Genomic DNA, 27,102 nt, shown 5'->3' with positions numbered 1-27,102 from the left:
ATATATGTAGAAATACAGATTTGCATATCTGAAAATAAAAAAATACTAATCATGGTTGAGATTAAATATTCGCAGCTGCAATCAAAAGCGTGGTTTCACCTTCTGACCTGGAAATTATTCATTGTATGCACCCGGAAGTTCCTGTGCTGGTCAGGATCTCTATCTAGGTGGACATGGCGAGGTCTCTTTAGCAGAGAGGAGGCGCTGCTTATTGGCCGGGTAAGTGTAGGATATGTACTTGTACTTAATCAATGCGGGGTGGATGTCATAGTTAGATTTGGTGTGGGTGGGGTTCATTGATTTGTTTGGCATCACCACACATTTGCTTCCGTCCCATGTGCACACATCACTTCCTGCATTTGTTCTGCTGATGTAAATCAGTAAGGACTATGCAAGTATAAATGAGAGCTCCTTTTATTAAAATATATATGTCTTGTTTCACAGCTGGGCGAATTTTCCAGCAAATTTGGACCTTTGAGTTGCATGACAAGTTGTACCCCATGATTCTCAATGACAACCATTCATATCTGTGCTACTTTAAGTCGCACCAACTTCAAAGTAGTCCCTGTACTACTTTGGTGTGACTTGAGGTATATCGGGTACAATATTACACAGGCATTCCCAGAAGTTGGGGCCAAGTTGCAGCAGCAAAGTGGCAGCAAAATAGTGTGACTTTCAGGTCGCAGCAGTGTGAATGAGATTCAAGGATAACACCTTTGAATTTGGCCCTATTGTCACTTGTGCATCCTGAAGGTGTAGCAAATTCGTCCCTGCACTACCTTGGTTTGACTTTGATGCAATTTGAGGTCCATACACCACAAGATTACAGACATTGCTTCAAGTCATGACAAAGCTGTGCAATTTTAAGGTCGCACAAGTGCAAATGGGGCCTTATTCAAAGGTGTTATCAATTAATCGCATTAGGTTACTTTCACACTTGGGTGACTTTTCATGGAGCTTTGGACCTCAGAGTCACATGAAAAGTTGTCCCCCTTGATTTCCATGCATATTTATTAGAGCTGCACGATTAATCGTCATAGTGATTTTTTTCCCCTTTACGATCTTGAAAAAAGAGTTTCACGATTCTTGCTATGCAAAGAACTCTCTCTGCTCTTCTGAAGCCACAGTCGAAAAACCAGGAAGTCTGCCAAGAATTAGAACATTCTTTATCAGTGAACTTAACTAGAAACCTTGTAACAATTTGTCAATTAAATAGAATTCTGTGTAAGTGAGGAAAGTTTAACTACTTAAACACTAAACATTTTTCTGACATTGGTTGGTTTCAGGTTAAAATCATTTTTTTTTTTTTGCTAGAAAATTACTTAAAACCCCCCAACATTATATATATATATATATATATATATATATATATATATATATATATATATTTTTTAGTAGAGACCCTAGAGAATAAAATGGTGGTTGTTACAATATTTTATGTCACACTATATTTGCGCCTTTCAAATGCAATTTTTTTTGGAAAAAAGTACTTTAATGAATTAAAAAAAAAAAAAAAAGTTAGCCCAATTTTTTGTGGGATAATGTGAAAGATTTTACGTCGCGAGAATCGTGATCTTTTTATTCTAAGCAAAAAAATTGTGATTCTCATTTTGGCCAGAACCGTGCAGCTCTAATATCTATGCAACTTCACCCATGTTCACATAGGTCTGAATTGACGTGTCAAATTGTAGGCCAAATCGTCGCCTATTGATGGCAATGGAACTGTCCGAATTGGTGCGACGCCACGATTCCCAAAAGTAGTTCCTGCACTACTTTGGGCAACTTCAGGGGGCGATTTCTTACCCCCCAACTTTTTGAGATGGGTATAAGGGACACCTATTAGCAAAAGTAGGTAGGCATAGGACACCTTCTTAAAGGAGAACAGTTGGGACCTATGTGATTTCACTAGAGATCTGTGCAGGAAAGTGCACTGATGTCTCTGAAATCGCTGACAAAGTCGGGCTGAGTCACACTTGTGTGACTTTGGACATCAGAGTCGTATAACAAGTCCTACCCCATGATTTTTAATGTGTACCATTCATATCTGTGCAACTTCAAGTAACACTGACTTCAACGTAGTCCCTGTACTACTTTGGTCTGACTTTGATGCGAGTTGAGGTCCATAGACCTCAAGTTTACACAGGCATTCCCTGGAATTGCGGCAAAATTGCTGATGCAAAATCATGGGAAAGTTGCGTGTCTTTCCCTGTGACTCCTGTGTCCATAGACCTCAAGATTACATAGGCATTGCTTAAAGTCGCATTAAAATCTCGCAACTTTCAGGTCGCACAAGTGTGAAAGGTGCCTAAGTCACTGTGCTGAGTACTATTTTATACCTAGAATATAAAGTAGTCCCACCATCAAACACTAGTAAACATATGTTCTCAATATAATTGTGCTCAAATGGCTGAAAATCACACAGATGGTATCACCTACTGAAAGCTTGCATTGTACTCAGCAGCATATGCTGAAAAGAGGCAAATGCCTATTAGCCAATGCCACATCGGCACGAGCATGGTTGTTACTATAATATTAATGCCTGAAATACAAAACATTATTGTATTGAATCAAACATTAGTAAATGTATTTTCTCTGTAGGTAAGTGCTCAGCTCTGTAGCATAGCGGTATACCCTGCTGCCCCCAAAAGTTCAAGCCATGAATTCAAATCCCACTGACAGCATCACCTCCCAGAAGTGTGCATTGTACTCAGAAGCATAATTAGGCAAAGCACATCAGCTTGCTTTATTCCATATTTTAACTCTTCAAATGCATGCAATGGTATGTACTTATTCAATAATATGGTATGGAATTCCAAAATTCAAGGAAAAAAAGTCGTAGGGTCCCCCCAGTACATACCAGGCCCTTCAGTATGGACTTTAAGGGGAACCCCACACCAAAATGTAAAATAAATTTGATGTGGGGCCCCCAAAATCCATACCAGACCCTTACCTGAGCATGCAGCCTGGAGGTCAGGATGGGGGGGACGAGTGAGCACCCTCCCCTTCTGAACCTTACCAGGCCTCATGCCCCAAAGCACCTTTTCCCCATGTTGATGGGGACAAGGGCCTCTTCTCGACAACACTGGTTGGTGGTTGTCGGTCTGCAGGCAGGGGGTTTATCAGAATCTGGAAGCTCCCTTTAACAAGGGGGCTCCCAGATCCTGCCCCCTATGTGAATAGGTATGGGGTACATTTTACCCCTACCCATTCACCAAAAAAAGCAGTGAAATGTAAAAAAATTAATAGCCGTTTTTTGACAAGTCCTTTATTGTAGAATAGCTCCGAGCTGTCTTCTTCCCTGAGCCATCTTCTCCAGACACTGTCTCTCCCTCCTCCATCTTCTCCCCGAGCTGTATTCTCCCAGAGCCGTCTCTCCTGCTGCCGCCATCTGCTGTGTTCTTCCGCACCGCTGGTTACCCGCTAATAAAAAAAAGCTGCTCTTCTTCCATGGTGGTCTTCCTCCGCTGTGTTGTCACCCGCTGTGTAGTGTCTCTTACATAGCCATGGAGCGGACTCTCCGGGTGACATTATCGGATGGCCACAGAAGACCGCCACAAGAAGAGCGGCTTTTTTTTTTATTAGTGGGTAACCGGCTGCGCTGAAGAACACATCAGCGGGAGAAGATGGTGGCAGCAGGAGAGACAGCTCGGGGAGAAGAAACATCAAACACTAGTGAATGTATTTTCTATGTATTTTCTATGTATGACTGTGCTACACCCAATAGGCTAGCGGTCAGCACTTCTACCTTGAAGAACTCATGGGTTCAAATCCCACAGAGAAATACTAAAAGATTGAATTGGTGAAAAAAAAGCAAATGACTATTAGCCAATTAGCCAAAGCAGCATATGCTGAAAATAGGTGAATGCCAATTAGCCAATGCACTTTAAATTTGGCTGATTCTATTATATTAACTCTTCAAATGCATGCAATGATATGTAAGTATTCAATACTATTATGGTGTGAAATTCCAAACACCACACACTAACTAATGGGCAGATTACATTTTTTTGTTTGTTCATTTTAATTCGCTTGTGCACTGAAAAAATAAACACAGCTGGGGGATGGTAGGTTGGTATTTGAACTTGTACCATGAGTACTGTGGAGACATCTGAGCAGACTACTAAGCCATTGTGCTAAGTATGAGACCTGCATAATAGTGTAGTATGATTAAAGAATGAATATAAATAATTACCGCTTTATAGTCACCTAAATTAAAAAATAAAAAACAACATACAACAAATAGATAACCTAAATGTCTAATACATGTAACTTTACAGAATAGCAGACATTACTATGTAATAATAATTCATAACTGCATTAGTTAGCAAAAGAAGGAAAAAACTAGGAATACTAATTGCAACATACATCAATAGATGCACACGAGGTAGAGCACATCTCACATAAAAATGTTTCTTTCACATACATGGATCATGATTACAGTGCAGTGCTATATAACAACTTGGTAGGAATTGGCATTTGCATATATGCGGAAGCGCTAGTTAGCGCCAGCTTAGAATTTACTAACATGTGTTTCTCACTAATAGCGCTAGTTTTTCATTCGCACATTCGCCTGTTGAAATTTTATTTGGCTAAAATGGTCGCTGGTTCGTATTCCCAACCACACCACAAGACTACCTGCCTGGAGTTTGCATGTTCTCCCTGTGCCTGCGTGGGTTTCCTCCGGGTACTCCGGTTTCCTCCCACACTCCAAAGACATGCTGGTAGGTTAATTGGCTTCTGTCTAAATTGGCCCTAGTATATGAATGTGAGTTAGGGACCTTAGATTGTAAGCTCCTTGAGGGTAGGGGCCCATATTAGTGTATAATGTATATGTAAAGCACTGCGTAAATTGACGGCACTCTAGAAGTACCTTAAAGCAGAGTTCCACACAAAAATGGAACTTCCACATTTTGGAACCCTCCCCCCCTCCGGTGTCACATTTGGCACCTTTCAGGGGGGTGGGGGGTGCAGATACCTGTCTAAGACAGGTATTTGCACCCACTTCCGGCATAGACTCCCATGGGAGTCTATGCCTCTTCCCGTCCCGACCGCGCTGTCTGCTGGGAACACACAGCTCCCAGGAGAGAGCGGCGACCACCAGGGACGCGCAGTGCGACTCATGCATGCGCAGTAGGGAACCGGGAAGTGAAGCCGCAACGCTTCACTTCCTGATTCCCTCACCTAGGATGGTGGCGGCAGCTGCCGAGAACCGAGCAGGTTCTCGGCGTCCCCTGCCGACATCGCTGGACCCTGGGACAGGTAAGTGGCCATGTATTAAAAGTCAGCAGCTGCAGTATTTGTAGCTGCTGGCTTTTAATATTTTTTTTTTGGCGGTGTGGGTGAACCCCCGCTTTAAATAAAAATAAATAAGTCTTCACTAATATTATGGTGTGAATCTCCAAAACGCCATACACTAGCTAACAAGCAGTTTACATTTGATAAACTTTATTGTATGGTATATAAACCATCAAACACTAGTAAAAGTATTTTGTATATATAATTGTGCTCAGCCCAATAGGCTAAAAGATTACTATTGGTGGAGAAAAGGAGAATTACCGTTAGCCAGTTAGCCAATTAGCCAAAGCAGCATACAGTGAATGCCAAGTAGCCAATACACTTTAATGTGGTTGATATTATTGTATTAACTCTTCAAATGCTTGCAATGGTATGTAAGTATTCACTAATATTATGGTGTGAATCTCCAAACACCACACACTAGCTAACAAGCAGTTTACATTTGATAAACTTTATTGTATAGTATATAACACATCAAACACTAGTAAAAGTATTTTGTATGTATAATTGTGCTCAGCCCAATAGGCTAGCAATTAGCACCTCTACCTTCAAACATTCAGGTATTGAAAGACTCATGGGTTCAAATCCCACAGAAAAATCCTAAGATTGCTTTGGTGGGAAAAGGAGAATGCCAGTTAGCCAATTAGCCAAAGCAACACAAATGTACGTGTATATATATTTACTGAAAATAGGTGATTGCCAAGTAGCCAATGCAGTTTAATGTGAAAGTTTTTATTGTATTAACTCTTTAAATGCATGCAATGGTATGTAGGTATTCAATTATATTATGATGTGACATTCCAAACACCACACACTAGTTAAAGGGCAGTTTACATTTCTTTGTTTATTTTAATTCACTTGTGCACTGAAAAAATAAACACAGCTGGTGGATGGTAGGTTGGCCGTTGTTTGAACTCATACCATGAGTGGTGTGGAGATATCCAAGCAGACCACTAAGCCATTGTGCTAAGTACAAGACCTGCATAATAGTGTAGTATTATTAAAGAATGAACATAAATAATTACTGCTTTATAGTCAACTAAATTAATAAATAATAAATCAAAAACATGAAAAAAACAACATACAACAAATAGGTAACCTAAATGATTAATACATGTAACTTTACAGAATAGCAGACATTACTATGTAATAATCATTCAGAACTGCATTTCTTAGCAAAAGAAGGAGAAAAAAAAACTAGGAATACTAATTGCAATATAAATCAATAGATGCACGGGAACTAGAGGACATCTCTGATAAAAAATGTTTCTTTCACATACATGGATCATGGCTACAGTACAGTGCTATATTACAACTTGATAAGAATTGGCATTTGTATATACGCGGAAGCGCTAATTAGCGGCAATTTCGAATTTACAAACGTTTGTTCTCTGCTTATATCGCTGATTTTTCATGCGCGAATTCGCCGTTTTGTTTCCATTTGGCTAAAATGGGCTCTATTATTTGCCATAGTGCCCAGTACTTCCTGGAGTTATAGTAAATGACCCCCATAGTGTCTACAAACTAGGGTACATTTTCTGGAATTTACACAGCTTTTAGTTTGACTGCCTCATTTCTTGAGGTGCTAAAATGGCAGGGCAGTACAAAACCCCCCCAAATCACCCCATTTTGGAAAGTAGACACCCCAAGTAAATTGCTGAGAGACATGTTGATTGAATAATGACAAAAAAATTACAAAAAGTTGTCAAATTATATATTGCTCACACAGGCCATGGGCATATGTGGAATTGCACTCCAAAATACTTTTAGCTGCTTCTCCTGAGTATGGAGATACCACATGTGTGGGACTTTTTGGGAGCCTAGTTGCGTACGGGGCCCCGAAAACCAAGCACCGCCTTCAGGATTTCTAAGGGCGTACATTTTTGATTTCACTCCTCACTACCTATCACAGTTTTGAAGGCCATAAAATGTCAGGACAGTTCAACCCCCCCCCAAATGACCCCATTTTGGAAAGTAGACACCCCAAGCTATTTGCTGAGAGGCATGTTGAGTCCATGGAATATTTTATATTTTGCCACTCTCAGCATTCTCAGCGTTCCCTGTTGGGACAGGAGAGCCAGAGAAAAACATGGAAGACGGTGGGAGGGGAGGGACATTCCCTCCCACTGCTTGTAAAAGCAGTCTAGAGGCTAATTAGCTGCTAGGATTGCTTTTACATGAAAGCCGACCGCTGGCTGAAAAGAATGATACCAAGATGATACCTAAACCTGCAGGCATCATTTTGGTATAACCACTCAAAGTCCAGCAACATACCAGTACGTTGTTGGTCCTTGGGCATATATTGTAATCTTTTTTTCATGCAGCCTGTGGGCTGAACGAAAAAAAGAGATTGATTGGTGGGTATGCCCACCATTATAATACCTCCCTTCATCCACCCACTTCTAATGATGGGCATACATGCACCATTTATATATGCCGAAGCATGGGGGCATCCGCCCCAAAAGTTAGGAGCAAATCGCTCCTCCGCCCCTGCTGCTCCCATGCTTCGGCATATATCACCTCCGACAGCACTGGAGTCACGGCTTTATGTATCGTGGGAGCAAACGCTGTTGCTGTCAAGATGAATAAATCTGCGCTGCAGCTGAATGGCGTACCTGAAGACAAAAAAATGGTTAACATTAAAACACAGTAAACAGTAAAGTATAAAAAATTGCATACCTGAAAAGCAAACATGATAAAACATAATAACAATAAAACATTGCAGAATAGAATACAGTAAAAAAGAGCAGAACAATAGCAGGTGTCATGCCTATATCCGCCCTTGCTGCAGACACAACATCTTTTTTGGGGGGTTCGTTGGGTAGGGGTACTTTGGAGGACATATAGAAATTACCTCTCATGCAGCCAACTGCATTTGGTTGGGGATGTGAATGGGGGAAGTACAGGTGCTGCAGAAGTGGTGGGTTCCCGATTAGGAATGGCGAATGCAGCAGGAAGGGCACTATGGGCACAACAGGCCTGTGTTTGTCTTCTTGGTGGCAGCGGGACACTACTTTTGCTTGCCACCTCACCAGCTTGAACTGCACTTATGGGACTCTCCACATCACCAAGTGTTACGCAGTGCTGGTTTGACTATGGCCGGGGTGTACTAGGCCGCTGGTGCTTGCCAGTTCACCAAAACGCTACCAAAAAAACTGTTAGCGATTGCAGGGATCAGGCATGACTCTGCAAACGCTGCAGTTATGTGTTTAGTGTTTTGTAAGTGACAGTGATCGATCGATACTGCACTTGGGTGGGCTGGGCTGAGCTGGGCGGAGGGGCAAAACGCAGGTGCTAGCAGGTATCTGGGCTGATCCCGCTAACACTGCGTTTTTGGGAACCCTAAACTGCTGGGGACGCTAGTATAGATCTGATCGGATCAGATATTGATCTGTTCAGATACTATACCACTAGGGGAGGTGTACGGTGCGTTGGTGTTAGCGCTACTGGCACTAACCTGACGCTGCCTGGGGCTGGTGCTTGCCAGTTCACCAAAACGCTACCAAAAAAACTGTTAGCGATCGCAGGGATCAGGCCTGGCTCTTTGAATGCTGCAGTTATGTGTTTAGTGTTTTGTAAGTGACAGTGATCGATCGATACTGCACTTGGGTGGGCTGGGCTGGGCCGGGCAGAGGGGCAAAACGCAGGTGCTAGCAGGTATCTGGGCTGATCCCGCTAACACTGCGTTTTTGGGAACCCTAAACTGCTGGGGACGCTAGTATAGAGCTGATCGGATCAGATATTGATCCGTTCAGATACTATACCACTAAGGGAGGTGTATGATGCGTGCATGGGTGTTAGTGGTACTGGCGCTAACCTGACACTGCCTGGGGCGACGCAGACCCTATCTGACCCTAAAACCTAACTTATATCACCCGCCGGGCGATCAGGGGGCTAAACCTTTATTAGGTAATAAACGGCGGGTGCCCTGACACTATAAAAAATAAACTAACTAAACAGCGTCACCCGTAACAGTTATATGGTAATCACTGGTAAAAGGGTTAACTAGGGGGCAATCAAGGGGTTAAAACCTTTATTAGGTAGTATATGGGGGTCCCTGATGCTATAAAACGCTGATGGCGAACCTATATATTTACCTCCCTAACTAGCGTCACCAGTAACACTAATACAGCGATCAGAAAAATGATCGCTTAGTGACACTGGCGAAGGGGGGGTGATCAAGGGGTTAAAACTTTATTGGGGGGTTAGGGGGGTACCCTAGACCTAAAGGGGGCTAACACTAACTGCCCTACCACTTCTAACTCACAAACTGACACCAATGCAGTAATCAGAAAAAAAAAATGCTATTGGTGTCAGATGTCTTCTCTCCTCGGCGCTGGAACGAAAAATACCGAGCCGAGGAGAGATGACATCACTTCCTCTGCCGCTGTTTACAATACAGCAGCAGAGGAAGATTCTCATTCGTTGGGAGCGATCGCGGGGGGGTGACCATGAATGAGTGGTCTCCCCCTCAGCCTGGATTTCTCCCCTAACAAAGCCACCCATCTCGGGCACCGGGGGGGCGCAATGCGCCCCCCACCTGCGGGAGGCAGATAACGTACCAGGTACATGATTTTGCCTGCCTGTGCCATTCTGCCACAGTATATCTGCGTTAGGTGGTCGGCAAGTGGTTAAGTGGTTAACTAACTACTATATATTAATCAGGTACCTATATGGTTGTTATTGCACTCATTTAATGTTCACTGGTATTTTTATTTTCTTTAAGGCACACTTATCACCCATTCATGGTTTTATTCTTTTTTTCATCATATTTTCATCACCAGCACATATATCTTATCACACTATCATTCAAATTCCCATTGATTATTTATTCCACCTTTGTGTATAATTATCATACATATATATCTTTCCCTTCCCACCAATTTGTACTAATCCTATGCTCAACTACATCACCCTATTAATTTTTTCACTCTAACTCACTCAGTCCACCACAACTCATTAATAGATACTTAATACTAATCAATTAATTCCCTACATTGAATATAAATAACTATACCCGTGCACCATTCCCTATTTACTACACCTTATGAACATACTGTTCACCACAATATACATGGCATTTGAGTGATCCTATAATAATATGCTCACCCAACATCCCCCAAAAGAATTTCATCCCCCCTCTTTGCAACATACACATTAAGTGCTGTTTTAAGTTTTCTTTTCAACAACTATCCTCTCTTTTCAAGCTTAACTGTCATATCTACACAAATCCAAAAACCGACATACTAATTATATTAATTATGATAAATCTCCAGGTATTGCCTGTTTCCCAACTGCCTCTCCCTTTGAGGTGCCCAATATTCATGACTACTTGTAAGCCCTACGGCCGGATGCGGCCCCCTTCGGGGTGGAGGTGAGCACGACTTCTCAGCATCTTCCAGGATCACTAATAGGGAAATCAACTGCAATCTTTATGTGTGGTGTTTTTTAACAAGAAGTCTCTGGTTAAGCGAGCCATTTCGACGGAGAGGGTAAATATGAAGTGACTACCATTCCTTTACATTTATGAATAAATAACTATGATTGTATATTTTATTGTAGATTATCTAAATCTGTCTTTCATGTACTTATAGAAATATCAGAACCCCCTGAGGAAGACCGTAAAACAGTTAGGTCGAAATGCATTGGGGCTTTTTTCTCCAGTACATTGGACAGTACTACCATAATTCAATCATTACTAGCTAACATTTTCATTTTTTACTCCTTTGGTATTGTCTACCTCTTTTTTCCCTTTTATCCCAATCTAATAGTCTCGCATAGTGTAAACCAAAGCTCATGTTTTAACTCTTGTATGGTATCGTCTAATTGTTTTTTGATAATAAAAGTATTCAGTTTTTACAACAAATTTCTGTGACTCCCAATTGCTGCTTGAAAACCCCACGGGGAACTTCTTTTTCTTCTTTTAGATTTATCATCCGGGTGTGCAGTCTCTCAGACTCCACATATGTGTCATACCATGTTATAGTTTTGTCTTTTTGGGTGGTTAAACACCCTTTCCCCACTTCTATGACACATACGAGCTGAAAACATGAGCTTTTGGTACATTGTTTAATTGTAGTTTTGACAACCATGTATTGAAACTTTCTTTTAGGTAACCCTATGTAGATTCGTCTCTTATATTGCATCTTTTATTGATATATTCTAGCATTTCAAAATGAGTGACCTTTAAGGGGAGGAATGGGTTAGCCTAATGTCAGATTATGAGACAGACTTTGAGCAAGGGGATCAGGTGGAGACCCAAATTACCTCATTGACTCAAAGATTCAGTAGAACGTTAGAGAAAAAATCTGCTCTATATTGGCACACAAAATCATTTGATCGATACATAAAGGAAAAGATAAATCCGTACAGACTACGGATTCAGATTTTTACAAATTTGAAACCTATTAGTGAGGAGTTTAAAAAAGAATGGGAGGGCAATTTGCAGAGTTGCTCAGAGACTATGATGACTATACTTATTAAGGAATACACCAAACAAATAGCTCAATTAGACTTGGAAATAAGCACTTTAGAGACACAGCTGGCCCAATTCAAAGGCCATGCTTTGTACACAAAGTTGCATACCAAACTAAAGGAGCATTTGTCCGCTTACAACAAAAATAAGAAATAACATTTTGGAGAGATAAGACATCTTTTTCTGAAGGTAAAGCCTACAAATGGGCCAGTAATAGATCACACTCGAAAGGCGACCTCGAGATCGCCCTCAATACAACAAATCCTTTATCCATTCCGAATTTCGCTCTCCCCCGCCAGTGCATAGTCAACACTAGGGATGAGCTTCGAGTTCGAGTCAAACTCATGTTCGATTTGAACATCGGTTGTTCGCCAGTTCGCCGAACAGCAAACAATTTGGGGTGTTTGCGGCAAATTCAAAAGCCGCGGAACACCCTTTGAAAGTCTATGGGAGAAATCAAAAGTGCTAATTTTAAAGGCTCATATGCATGGTGTTGTGATTTTAATAATGCTTAAAGTGAAAAAATAAAAGTGTAATATTCCTTTAAATTTCGTACCTGGGGGGTGTCTATAGTATTCCTGTAAAGGGGCGCATGTTTCCTGTGTTTAGAACAGTCTGACAGCAAAATGACATTTCAAAGGAAAAAAAGTAATTTAAAACTACTTGTGGCTATTAATGAATTGTCGGTCCGACAGTAAACATAAAAGTTCATTGATAAAAACGGCATGGGATTTCCCCACAGGAGAACCCCGAACCAAAATTTAAAAAGAAAATGGCGTGGGGGTCCCCCTAAATTCCATACCAGGCCCTTAAGGCCTGGTATGGATATTAAGGGGAACCCCGCGCAAAAATGTTTTTAAAAAATGGCGTGGGGGTCCCCCTCAAAATCCATACCAGACCCTTCAGGTCTGGTATGGATTTTAGGGGAAACCCCACGCCAAATTTGAAAAAAAAATGGCATCGGGTCCCCCACAAATACATACCAGACCCTTATCCGAGCACGCAACCTGGCAGGCCACAGGAAAAGAGGGGGGACGAGAGAGCGCCCCCCCTCCTTAACCGTACCAGGCCACATGCCCTCAACATCGGGAGGGTGCTTTAGGGTGGCGGCCCCCCAAAGTACCTTGTCCCCATGTTGATGAGGACAAGGGCCTCATCCCCACAACCCTTGGGGGCGGGGTCACCTTGTTACGTAACGGGTGACCCCGCCCCCTCTGACATCACGGGGAAAGCCACAGGGAAGTCCCCGTCAAGTCCCCATGTGTCAGAGGGGGGCGGGGTCACCAGGTGGCCCCATCCTCCGTTATTTAAGAAGTGTCAGAAGAAGAGAAGTGTCACACAGTGGGAGCCTGCCATGGATGCGGAGCAGCCCGAGAACGAAGCGGAGAAGAGGACACCATGGAAGAAGATGCCAGACGAGAACACCGGAGCAAGAAGCAGAGGATCGGAGGAAGAACCAGAGGAAGAAGAAGATGGAGGAAGAAACCAAAGGAAGAAGGAAGGAAGAAGGAAGAAGACCTGAAGAAGATGGAAAGTAGAAGACTTTAAATAAAGGAATTGTCAAAAACTGTCTCTTGTAATATTTAACATTTTTGACACCTTTTTTGTGAAATGGTAGGGGTACTTTTTTACCCCATTACCATTTCACACAGGGGGGGTGGGATCTGGGGGTCCCCTTGTTAAAGGGGGCTTCTAGATTCCGATAAGCCCCCTGCCCGCAGACCCCCACAACCACCGGCCAAGGGTTGTGGGGATGAGGCCCTTGTCCTCTTCAACATGGGGACAAGGTGCTTTGGGGGGCTTCCCCAAAGCACCCTCCCAATGTTGAGGGCATGTGGCCTGGTACGGTTCAAGAGGGGGGGCACTCTCTCATCCCCCCTCTTTTCCTGCGGCCTGCCAGGGTCTGGTATGGATTTTTGGGGGGACCCCACGCCATTTTAAAAAAAAAATTTGGCACGGAGTTCCCCGTAAAATCCATACCAGACCTGAAGGGCCTGGTATGGAATTTAGGGGGACCCCCACGCCATTTTTTTTTTTTAATTTTGGTTTGGAGTTCCCCTGTGGGGAAATCCCATGCAGTTTTTATTAATGAACTTTTATGTGTATTGTCGGACCGACAATTCATTAATAGCCGTGAGTAGTTTTAAATGACTTTTTTACTTTGAAATGTCATTTTGCTGTCAGACTGTTCTAAACACGGGAAACATGCGCCCCTTTACAGGCATACTATAGACACCCCCAGGTACGAAATTTAAAGAAATATTACACTTTTATTGTTTCACTTTAAGCATTATTAAAATCACTGCTCCCAAAAAAACGCTGTTTTTAAAACTTTTTTTGCATTCATACATGTCCCCTGGGGCAGGACCCAGGTCCCCAAACACTTTTTATGACAATACCATGTATATAAGCCTTTAAAATTAGCACTTTTGATTATTCATGTTCGAGTCCCATAGACTTTAACAGTGTTTGCGTGTTCAAACAAATTTTTTCCTGTTCGCATGTTCTGGTGTGAACCGAACGGGGGGGTGTTCAGCTCATCCCTAGTCAACAAACCAATAGCCACAACAAAGGGCATGGGCGCCAAAAGAGGATGAGAACTAACAGGATCAGAAGAAACTCACTGTAGACACTGATTCTGATTATACTCAGCAGAGCAACCTGAATGAGCGTTTCCCAATGGCGGCAAGAAGAGGTGAATCCTCCCACACAACTCCTGGTGAATCCGATTCATCGCTATCGGATGTCACCACTGCTGTGAATCGATCACAATGTTCACAGGAATGCATAATATAGCAGAAGACTTTAAACTCTATACGAGGAGTGAACTCCCCTCAATCCAATGGACGCACATGTGATTCATCTATAACACAACCTTTCAATGTCATTAATCTGTCTAGACATCCCATTACAGATGCAGAGACTCGCCTTTTATCTAAAGGCTTGAGTTTCTGCCCTGAACAAAATTGACCTGTTTGAATTGGTCACAGATCTGCATCTCTTTGCTTGTAAGCTACTCTTGAAATGCCAATATGAATAAACACATAATAAGATAGATATCACTGATTGGTCCCAATATACCATGAGGGAATTCAAAGCACTACGCAATTTGACCTTGCTATTTCAAGAGAGTAATTCAGATGACTTGATAGATCAACTTGATCTGGTCAAGTTATTTGAAGAAGTAAATAAGTCCACCTTCAATCCAGTAACCCTGTTTAAAAAACAGTAGACCAAATTTCCACCCTTACACACAAACCCAAGTGTAGCTACCTTTGTGCGCCAAACACTGAAGGATGTCGACAAAATATCTTGCAGTACAAATATTCCACACAACCTATCGGTAGAAGAGAACAAGGCACTTGAATCCTTATGCGTGAATGAATGCATTTTCAATTGTAGTGAAACCTTCCAATAAAGGAGGCAATGTTGTCCTGATGGACAACACCATGTACAAAAGAATGTACTGTAACATACTCAATAATAGGGAATGGTATAAAACCATTCACATTAGATATTTGGAAAAGTCGAATCAGGCATTTTACAAATTGATCGACAATGCATACAAAAACGGAACCATCAATAAGGATCTTTATGATTTTATCAGAATCAAACATCCTAAGACACCTACATTTTACAGTATTCCAAAAATACACAAAAACCCTATTCAACCCCCCAGGTCGACCAAAAGCTTCAGGGAACGGTGGAATCTCAGAAAATCTAAGTAGGGTGATCGATGCGTATCTTCAACCCTTTGTAGTAGCACTACCTTCCTTCATTAAGGACACAATTCACTTCCTACAAATGATAAATAAATTGAAACTTGCAAGAAAATCTATTCTGGTCACAATAGATGTGGAAGCCCTGTATTGCTCAATCCCATATGAGAAAGGACTCTTGGTCATCCAAAATGTATTACAGCAGGGATCACGCTATAACAACGCTTTGAATAATTTCATTCTAGTGGACTTGACCACATTTTGAACAACAATTATTTTTGTTTTGACAGCTCCCACTACCTCCAGGTGCAAGGCGTAGCGATGGGGACTTATTGTGCCCCATCCTACGCCAATCTGTACCTGGGGTAGTGGGAGCAGTCACTTTTCAGTGGTGAGGATCTCGCGATGTACCTGGGCCATGTCACCACGTGGCTTAGGTACATCGATGACATCTTCATCATTTGGGAAGGATCCGAGGACCTCTTAATGCAGTTTTTTGATCACATAAATACAGTCTCAATTTAAAATTTACCATGAGTCACAATGTTAGATCTGTGACCTTTCTAGATGTTAAGATTGAATGTGACGCACTGGGAAATTTAACGAGTACACTTTACAGAAAAAGCACCGCCAGCAACACTGTATTACATGCGGAGAGCTTGCACCCAAGCCCCTTAAAAAATGCCATCCCATATGGACAGTATCTCCGCTTGCGGAGAAATTGCTCCAACAATGCATTATTCAAACTGGAAGCTGGCAAGCTACAGAATCGCCTTCTGGAGAGAGGGCACAGCCGTTCCTGTTTACGTAAAGCTTGCAATCGAACCATAGTACAAACTCATGAAAATTTGCTGTTCAGACCTCAGACAAGAAATTCTGAAACAAACAGATCCCATGCGCATCATTATGCGTTTTTCATGCCAACATAAACAAATCCCCAACATTATTCAGAAACACTGGTCCATTCTAATGGATGATGACATTGTAAAGCATTTTATCCCTCCAGTTCCATCACTTTCAAAAAAGTTGCATCTTTAAAAGACAAACTGGTTAAAAGCGAATATCGAAAAACGAGTAAAAAACATTGTTCAACATATGGAACCTTTTCATGTGGGCATTCTGCTCATTATCAATTGATTAGAAAAGAAAAAATCTTTACTCTCCCTAACGGATAAGTGTTTAAACCTAAACATTTTGTAAATTGTCAGACTCCAGCAGTAGTCTATTTAATGACATGTGGTCACTCAGCACAACTACAACATGCCAAAAATTGCTTTCGCCGCCCTAGACCGTATACATATTCCGGCAAGGGGCGGCGATTGGAACAAAAGGCTGTTACAAATTGAACAGAAATGGATATATAAACTTGGAGCCACCATATATCCAGGCCTCAACGAGGCAATTTCATATGCTCCATTCCTTAAGGGTTAGAGTTCAGGAAAGACCAGTTAAGATTGCACGATCGGTGTGGCATGGATGTAGATGTGGGAGATGGAGATTATTTTCGTATATTATTATTATCCCCTATGCCCTTGTTTAGGAAAAATTCCCATTGATGCACATTGATGCACAGGCCCATAGTGGCACTATAATGAATACATATACACATATGTTTATACATATGTTTTATTAAACAACATTTTTCTATGTGTAAATAACAACGAATAATATTGAGAGGGTGCCATTGCTCCCCATCTCGACATTCATGCCCTCCTATACATGCAGTCGATACTGTTTAATAAACTAATAAAGATATTTAGGGAAGTCTTATATCTCTTTAGCGAGGTCAAAACTATTGATTGAAACTTATACAATGTACCTCTAGTGATAAATATGGTTATGCAACTCATGACTACAAATATATATCAATAAGAACAATGTAGCAACTACTATACTATTTAATAAAATAATAACTAAATTGCAATAATTACAATAATCTTGTTCAATAAAATTATATACATATTTTAGCAAATGCTAACATCATTTTCCAATGAATATTTTCGTTTTTTCTTTCGTCCTCTGTGTAGTGCCCTCTCTCTGCCCCGAATGTGGCACCCCCCAGGTCTAGTTGCTTCCCGGCAGGGTGAGGGGGATGTGATTTAATCATATCTCCCCCCTTCTAGTAGCACCCACAGTTTTCCCATCTCCCACTGTGGGGGGCTCCAGCCCTGCTAGCGGCTTTCCATGTTCACCGTCGGACTGGGGAGTGACGCGTCACGCGTGTGCAGTACGGTCCTCCGCACCAAGCGGGAGATGCCTTCTTCTGCGCATGCGCGCACCACACACCCCTGGTTACGTACATTGCGTCGAAGATGACGGAAGCTTCCGGGGCAGTCATGCCTTCCGGAATGCCGAGGTGGCCACGGAAGGGCTGCGCACAGCGGCCTGATGGAGCTTCTTCCTTTGGGAGGGAGCTCACTGGAAGCTGGCCACCTGTGCAGCATCATCACTAGAGTATAGGGCTATATAACAGGTGCAGCAACTAGAGATTTCTCAGTTGATTCCTGATAAGCAAAGCCTCTACATCCCCCAAACCTTTGAGGTAAGAACATATGGCAGTAAAAGGTTACTTAACATAGCTATTGCTATACATACATTTTTCATTAATTCTTTTTTGAATAGCTTGTATGCTTTTTCTTATTTAGAGTCCTCAATCACTGCATATTAAATTAATGGACCCTATGCCCCATTATCTGGAGGCTATAGTGTCTTAACTAACTACTATATATTAATCAGGTACCTATATGGTTGTTATTGCACCCATTTAATGTTCACTGGTATTTTCATTTTCTTTAAGGCACACTTATCACCCATTCACGGTTTTATTCTTTTTTCATCATATTTTCATCACCAGCACATAATTTTATCACACTATCATTTAAATTCCCATTGATTATTTATTCCACCTTTGTGTATAATTATCATACATATATATTTTTCCCTTCCCACCAATTTGTGCTAATCCTATGCTCAACTACATCACCCTATTAATGTTTTCACTCTAACTCACTCAGTCCATCCACAACTCATTAATAGATACTTAATACTAATCAATTAATTCCCTACATTGAATATAAATAACTATACCCGTGCACCATTCTCTATTTACTACACCTTATGAACATACTGTTCACCACAATATACATGGCATTTGAGTGATCCTATAATAATATGCTCACCCAACATCCCCCAAAAGAATTTCATCCCCCCTCTTTTCAACATACACATTACGTGCTGTTTTAAGTTTTCTTTTCAAAAACTATCCTCTCTTCTCAAACTTAACTGTCATATCTACACAAATCCAAAAAACTACATACTAACTATATTAATTATGATAAATATCCAGGTATTGCCTGTTTCCCAACTGCCTCTCCCTTTGGGGTGCCCAATAATGATGACCACTTGTAAGCCCTACGGCCGGGTGTGGCCCCCTTCGGGGTGGATGTGAGCACGATTTCTCAGCATCTTCCAGGATCACTAATTGGGAAATCAACTGCAATCTCTATGTGTGTTTTTTAACAAGAAGTCTCTGGTTAAGCGAGCCTATTTGACGGAGAGGGTAAATATGAAGTGACTACCATTCCTTTACATTTATGTATAAATAACTATGATTGTATATTTTATCGTAGATGATCTAAATCTGTCTTTCATGTACTTATAGAAATATCAGAACCCCCTGAGGAAGAAAAAGCAGTTAGTTCGAAATGCATTGGGGCTTTTTTCTCCAGCACATTGGACAGTACTACCATAATTCAATCATTACTAGCTAGCATTTTCAATTTTTCTCCTTTGGTATTGTCTACCCCTTTTTTCCCTTTTATTACAATCCAATAGTCTCGCACAGTGTAAACCAGAGCTCATATTTTAACTCTTGTATGGTATCGTCTAATTGTTTTTTGACAATAAAAGTATTCAGTTTTTACAACAAATCTCTGTGACTCTCAATTGCTGCTTGAAAACCCCACGGGGAACTTCTTTTTCATTTTTTAGATTTATCATCCGGGGTGTGCAGTCTCTCAGACTCCACATATCATATATATATCCATCTCTCTATCCACCCATCTCCCTCTCTCTCTCTCTCATATATATATACCGTATTTATTGGCGTATAACATGCACTCCAAGTTTAGGAGGGAATTTTAAGGAAAAAACTTTTAGGAGGGAAGTTTAAGGAAAAAAACTTACATTTAAATGCCCATCCATGCAGCCTTATCAATGTCCATCTGCAGCCTTGTCCATCATTGCATAATAATCAGTGACCATTTGCAGCACTTTTGCCCAGTGCCATTTGCAGCCTTTTGACCAGTGCCATTTGTAGCCATTTGCCCTGTGTCATTTTCAGCCATTTGCCCTGTGTCATTTGCAGCATGTAATTTAAAATTACTCCCACCACTGAGATAGACAGAGCCTGTGTACTCGGCTGTACTCGGCTCGTCTCACAGTCCTGCCCAGTCCCGCCCCTTGGCTCGGCTCCTATGATGGACATAGCGCAGGTCCAATGGCGGGACTGGGCGGGACTGCGAGCGGAGCCGAGCCTAGCCGAGTACACAGTACAAATGAATATAAATGGGACACATGCAGTGCTAAAATGTGCAGTTACATTTTCAACATCTGACTGTGAAAAAGTGCTGGAAACATAACCTATAACTATTGGGTTATGTATATCAATGGTGAACCTCTAACATATGGGTAAATAAGAAAAAAGTCCATAAGTAAAATAAAATAGTTATAGGTTATGTTTCCAGCACTTTTTCACAGTCACATGTTGAAAACGTAACTGCACATTTTAACGCTGCATGTGTCCCATTTATATTCATTTGTACATTGTCTACCACCACATTGTTACATGCGGGCAGCTATCACTTGTACATTTTTATAATAGCACAATTATTGATTGGTTTATTGAGTACACAGTTCAGCTTGGTCATTTTCGGCAGCGCTCGCAGTCCCCTCAGAGACAGCAGGGAGGCAGGTGAGTGGAGCCGAGCCGAGTGTCTTTTTCGGCAGCGCTCTCTCCTCTTCCCTTCGGAGACAGCAGGGAGGCAGGACTGCGAGCGGGGCCGAGCCGAGTACACTCGGCTCTGTCTTTTTCAGCGCCGCTCGCTCCTCTTCCCCTCACAGACAGTGGGGATCAGCGTATAACACGCACGCACATACATAAATATATCCATCTCTCTCTCTCTCTCATATATATATATATATATATATATATATATATATATATATCCATCTCTCTCTCTCTCTCTTCTCTTCTTCTCTTCTCTTCTCCGCTTCTAGACAAAAACGCGGGTAGCTGGGTTTCGCCGTGTTTAGCAGCGTTTAGCCGTGTTTGGCATTTGAAATGCCTCTAAACACAGCTTCTGAATGCATTTTTTGGGTTCCAAAAAAAGCCTCTAAACACAACTGCCTAGAAATGACTATAAATGAACCTGTGTACATGTATTGATAAGATAACATGGAGGTGAGTTCTGGAGCAGTTAAAAAAAATGCCCAACTTCTCCTAAACATCCGTTTAGCAGCAGCAGTGTACATGAGGCCTTAAAGAGCATTTTTTTGGGAGTAAAAATCAGCGCTATTATAGTCCAATGAAAGTTTTAGCCATTGATTCTAATGGTAGAATTGTAAGTTCCCCAAATAAATCCTTTTAATGTTGAGATGAAATGTATCTTTCTCTGAAATAAATTTTACTTTGCAACATTGTTGCCTCAACTTCAACTATTTTGTTTTTAAGAATGCTAGAATGTGGAATGTTTTGATGTTTTGGTAAAATATATTTTTCTCTGTTACTTTCTTTTTTTTTAAATTATATTTTATTAAGAAATTTTTCCAAAATAGAAACATAGGGGGTCATTTACTATAGCGCTATAGCGCTAATTCGGCAATTTAGCGCGAATTAGCGCTAATAGCGCTAATTTGCGCTAAAACGGTATTCACTATAGCGCTGGAGAGAAAATACTCCCAAAATCGAATTTACTATAGCTCCCTGAAACTAAATAGTGCCCAAACCCTTACTCTGCTAAAACCTAGAGAATTGCACATGGAAATAATGTTTACAGCATTGTATAATTGCCTAAATGGTACTGAAATATGCGGTATATTATTTAAAGATTATCTGCTTTTAAACTGTGTGAAAAGTGATTTCTACACTGAAATATCTATAAAAGTCTGAAAAGTGAAAAATTCCCCATTTTGGACAGCTAGGTGCCAACACAACTGAGCATGCTCAGACCTGAAAATAACTCTGATTTTAACTCAAGTGTCTTTTTTACCTGGAGCTATAGTAAATACCAAAATGAGAGCTAATTAGAGAGTATTTTTTGGGAGTTAAAATCTGCTCTAATTTAGTCCAAGTGAAGTTTCAGTCATTGATTCTAATGGAACAATTCTAACTTTCACAAAAAAACCTTTTAATGTTGAGATGAAATGTATCTTTCTGTGAAATAAATTTTCCTTTGCAACATTGTTGCTTCTACTTAAAATATTTTGATTTTAAGAATGCTACAATGTGGAATGTTTTGATGTTTTGGTAAAATATATTTTTCTCTGTCACTTTCATTTGTTACTCTCCATCTCACAACAATCTTTACCCCAAACTCACAGCTGTGTGAAGTTGGCACCCCATGTTTGTAAAACCTAAATAAAAATATACCATTCGTTTGGGCCGCGTTTGTGCTGATTTGTGCCGCAAAAATGAGCGTTTGTGCCGGTTCGGTTTCTGAGATATTAAACATTCAATTTAATGCAAGCCCCGCCCACTTTGCACCCCATGTCCCTGAATTTTAATAACAAACGTGCCATTCGTTTGTGCCGCGTTTGTGCTGGTTTGTGCCGCAAAAATAAACGTTTGTGCCGCTTTGGTTGCGGAGATATTGTGCATTATATTTGCTGTAACCCCGCCCATTTTGCACCCCATGTTCCTGAATTTTAAAAACAAACGCGCCATTCATTTGTGCCGCGTTTGTGCTGGTTTGTGCCGCAAAAATAAACGTTTGTGCCGCTTTGGTTGCGGAGATATTGTGCGTTATAGTTGCTGTAACCCCGCCCATTTTGCACCCCATGTTTCTGAATTTTAAAAACAAAAGCGCCATTCGTTTGTGCCGCGTTTGTGCTGGTTTGTGCCGCAAAAATAAACGTTTGTGCCGCTTTGGTTGCGGAGATATTGTGCGTTATAGTTGCTGTAACCCCGCCCATTTTGCACCCCATGTTCCTGAATTTTAAAAACAAATGCGCCATTCGTTTGTGCCGCTTTTGTGCTGGTTTGTGCCGCAAAAATAAATGTTTGTGCCGCTTTGGTTGCGGAGATATTGTACGTTATAGTTGCTGCAACCCCGCCCACTTTGCACCCCATGTTCCTGAATTTTAAAAACAAATGTGCCATTCATTTGTGCTGCATTTGTGCTGGTTTGTGCCGCAAAAATAAACATTTGTGCCGCTTTAGTTGCGGAAATATAGTGCGTTATAGTTGCTGTAACCCCGCCCACATTGCACCCCATGTTCCTGGATTTTAAAAACAAACACGCCATTCGTTTGTGCCGCGTTTGTGCTGGTTTGTGCCGCAAAAATAAACGTTTGTGCCGCTTTGGTTGCGGAGATATTGTGCGTTATAGTTGCTGTAACCCCGCCCATTTTGCACCCCATGTTCCTGAATTTTAAAAACAAAAGCGCCATTCGTTTGTGCCGGGTTTGTGCTGGTTTGTGCCGCAAAAATAAACGTTTGTGCCGCTTTGGTTGCGGAGATATTGTGCGTTATAGTTGCTGCAACCCCGCCCACATTGCACCCCATGTTCCTGAATTTTAAAAACAAACGCGCCATTCGTTTGTGCTGGTTTGTGCCGCAAAAATAAACGTTTGTGCCGCTTTGGTTGTGGAGATATTATGCGTTATAGTTGCTGCAACCCCGCCCACTTTGCACCCCATGTCCCTGAATTTTAAAAACAAACACGCCATTCGTTTGTGCCGGGTTTGTGCTGGTTTGTGCCGCAAAAATAAACATTTGTGCCGCTTTGGTTGCGGAGATATTATGCGTTATAGTTGCTGCTACCCCGCCCACTTTGCACCCCATGTTCCTGGATTTTAAAAACAAACACGCCATTCGTTTGTGCCGCGTTTGTGCTGGTTTGTGCCGCAAAAATAAACGTTTGTGCCGCTTTGGTTGCGAAGATATTGTGCGTTATAGTTGCTGTAACCCCGCCCATTTTGCACCCCATGTTCCTGAATTTTAAAAACAAAAGCGCCATTCGTTTGTGCCGCATTTGTGCTGGTTTGTGCCGCAAAAATAAACGTTTGTGCCGCTTTAGTTGCGGAGATATAGTGCGTTATAGTTGCTGTAACCCCGCCCACATTGCACCCCATGTTCCTGAATTTTAAAAACAAACACGCCATTCGTTTGTGCCGGGTTTGTGCTGGTTTGTGCCGCAAAAATAAACGTTTGTGCCGCTTTGGTTGCGGAGATATTGTGCGTTATAGTTGCTGCAACCCCGCCCACTTTGCACCCCATGTCCCTGAATTTTAAAAACAAACGCACCATTCGTTTGTGCCGCGTTTGTGCTGGTTTGTGCCGCAAAAATAAACGTTTGTGCCGATTTGGTTGCGGAGATATTGTGCGTTATAGTTGCTGCAACCCCGCCCACTTTGCACCCCATGTTCCTGAATTTTAAAAACAAACGCGCCATTCATTTGTGCTGCGTTTGTGCCGCAAAAATAAACGTTTGTGCCGCTTTGGTTGCGGAGATATAGTGCGTTATAGTTTCTGCAACCCCGCCCACATTGCACCCCATGTTTCTGAATTTTAAAAACAAACGCGCCATTTGTTTGTGCCAGGTTTGTGCTGGTTTGTGCCGCAAAAATAAACGTTTGTGCCGCTTTGGTTGCGGAGATATTGTGCGTTATAGTTGCTGCAACCCCGCCCACTTTGCACCCCATGTCCCTGAATTTTAAAAACAAACGCGCCATTCGTTTGTGCCACGTTTGTGCTGGTTTGTGCCGCAAAAATAAATGTTTGTGCCACTTTGGTTGCAGAGATATTGTGCGTTATAGTTGCTGCAACCCTGCCCACATTGCACCCCATGTTCCTGAATTTTAAAAACAAACACGCCATTCGTTTGTGCCGGGTTTGTGCCGCAAAAATAAACATTTGTGCCGCTTTGGTTGCGGAGATATTATGCGTTATAGTTGCTGCTACCCCGCCCACTTTGCACCCCATGTTCCTGAATTTTAAAAACAAACGCGCCATTCGTTTGTGCCGCAAAAATAAAGTTTGTGCCGCTTTGGTTGCGGAGATATTATGCGTTATAGTTGCTGCTACCCCGCCCACTTTGCAACCCATGTTCCTGAATTTTAAAAACAAACGTGCCATTCGTTTGTGCCGCATTTGTGCCTCTTTGGTTTCGGAGATATTGAGTGGCATATGTTGTCAAACCACATTGACTTTGCACCTCGTTATTAAATCTTACATACAACTAGATTTATTTGTTAGCAGTTTGTGCAGATTTGGTGGATATTGTACATGATGTTTTACTTCACATGCATAGTTTTGCCACCCCCACAGGGATCCCCCCTTTCCGATTCTCTAGTGCTGACTGGAAGAACAGACGGGGTGGGGGCGGGCACAGCTGGCTCTGGCGCTAGTGAATTTTTTTTTTAACCGCTTGCTGCCCGCCGGCTGTCATATGACGGGCAGGTGGCGCGGTTCTCGTTCTGGGAGGGCGTCATATGACGCTCTCGCCTTCCCAGCCCATCAGGCTCGCCTTCCTGGCCCACCAGGGGGCGCGTGTGCGCCGCCGACGGCAATCGCGCGCGCCCGTTGTGTCACTGGAGACCCGATTATGGTTGCCACCTCATCCCTTTAAAACCTAACACATATTGATTACACAGGTTCTGTGGCTGATTAAGGTGGTAATTAAACTCACTTGGTGCCTTATCTGCATTTAATTAGCCTCAGAACCCGTGTAATTCAAAGGTGTTGGGGTTTAAAGGGATGAGGTAGCAACTCTAGACCCGATGCGTGTGCCCGGCGGCCGCAATGTTTGCCGGGCACCCACGATTGCCCGGTAACACAGCAGGACAGTGGATCTGTGTGTGTAAACACACAGATCCACGTCCTGTCAGAGGAGAGATGATTGATGGTGTGTTCCCAGTACAGAGGAACACCGATAGGTCTTCTCCCCTTGTGAATCCCCTCCCCCTACAGTTAGAATCACTTCCTAGGAACATAATTAACTCCTCGATCTCCCCCTAGTGTTAACCCCTTCCCTACCAGTAACATTTATACAGTATTCAGTGCAATTTTATAGTACGGATCGCTGTATAAATGTGAATGGTCCCAAAAATGTGTCAAAATTGTCCGATCTGCCCACTGCAATATTGCAGATCGCCGCCATTACTAGTAAAAAAATAAAAAATAATAATAATAAAAATGCCATAAACCCTTCCCCTATTTTGTAGATGCTAAAACTTTTGCGCAAACCAATCAATATACGCTTATTGTGATTTTTTTTTTTAACAAAAATGTGGAAGAATACATATTGCCCTAAACTTTGGAAAAATTTTGTTTTTTTAAAAAAAAATTGGATATTTATTATAGCAAAAAGTAAAAAATAAGGTTTTTTTTTTCAAAATTGTCGCTATTTTTTTGTTTTTATAGCGCAAAAAATAAAAACCGCAGAGGTGATCAAATACCACCAAAAGAAAGCTCTATTTGTGGGGGAAAAAATGATAACAATTTCATTTGGGTACAGTGTTGCATTACCGTGCATTTGTCATTCAAAGTGTGACAAGCGCTAAAAGCTTGAAAAATGGCCTGGGCAGGAAGGGGGTGAAAGTGCCCAGTATTGAGGTGGTTAAATAAGGATTTTTCAAAAACCTGTGTTGTGTTGTTTTTTTTTTTTTCCAATAAAAGACTTTTTATATCGCGTGTGTTTGACGGGCTGGAGCATGTTCGTTCGCCCCAGCTACATGCGGTCATTCCTTTGGTTGCCTTCGACTGCTGTAGGTGCTTTTTGGCATAGTGCGTACAGCAACCGAAAGCTCATTATGTAATACTCACCTGGGATCAAAGCCCCCCGCTGCGGTGCCGGTACCCAGCACCGGCCAGCGACGTGTTGTCCTGGAGTTACTTATGGGTATCGTGGCTCCGGCGCTGTGATTGGCCGGAGCCGCGATGACGTCATTCCCGCGTACGGGAGCTGCCAGTCATGACCTCCTTTTGAAACGGCATGCGCACGTCTCTTTTGTAATAATTGTAATAATTCTTTTTTCTTGAAACTTGGCTTACCACACTCACAAGCAAGCACTTATAACTTGCAACATAAAGCATGCTAATAGAGGCTGCACAGAAAAAGCAACAAGGGTGCATCTGGGTCTGCAAATCATGCACGTTTTCCACATGTACGCATGTGTATTTGCCTAAACACACATATGCATTTAAAGTTTGCTATACATTCTGGGCCTGCATAGTACTAGAATGATTATCCCCTTAGCGCTGACCGTACGCACATACGACTTTAGGGGGTTATACCCGGATGATGCCTGCAGCTGCATGTATCACCCCAGTACCGTTTTTAAAGCGGGCGGTTGGCTCTTCGGGGATAGCAACCCATGTGGCTAAAAGCCGCT

The sequence above is a fragment of the Aquarana catesbeiana genome, linkage group LG09, assembly GCF_042186555.1.
Source record: "Aquarana catesbeiana isolate 2022-GZ linkage group LG09, ASM4218655v1, whole genome shotgun sequence".
Taxonomy (NCBI): Eukaryota; Metazoa; Chordata; class Amphibia; order Anura; family Ranidae; genus Aquarana; species Aquarana catesbeiana.
Note: the sequence above shows the minus strand (reverse complement) of the source record.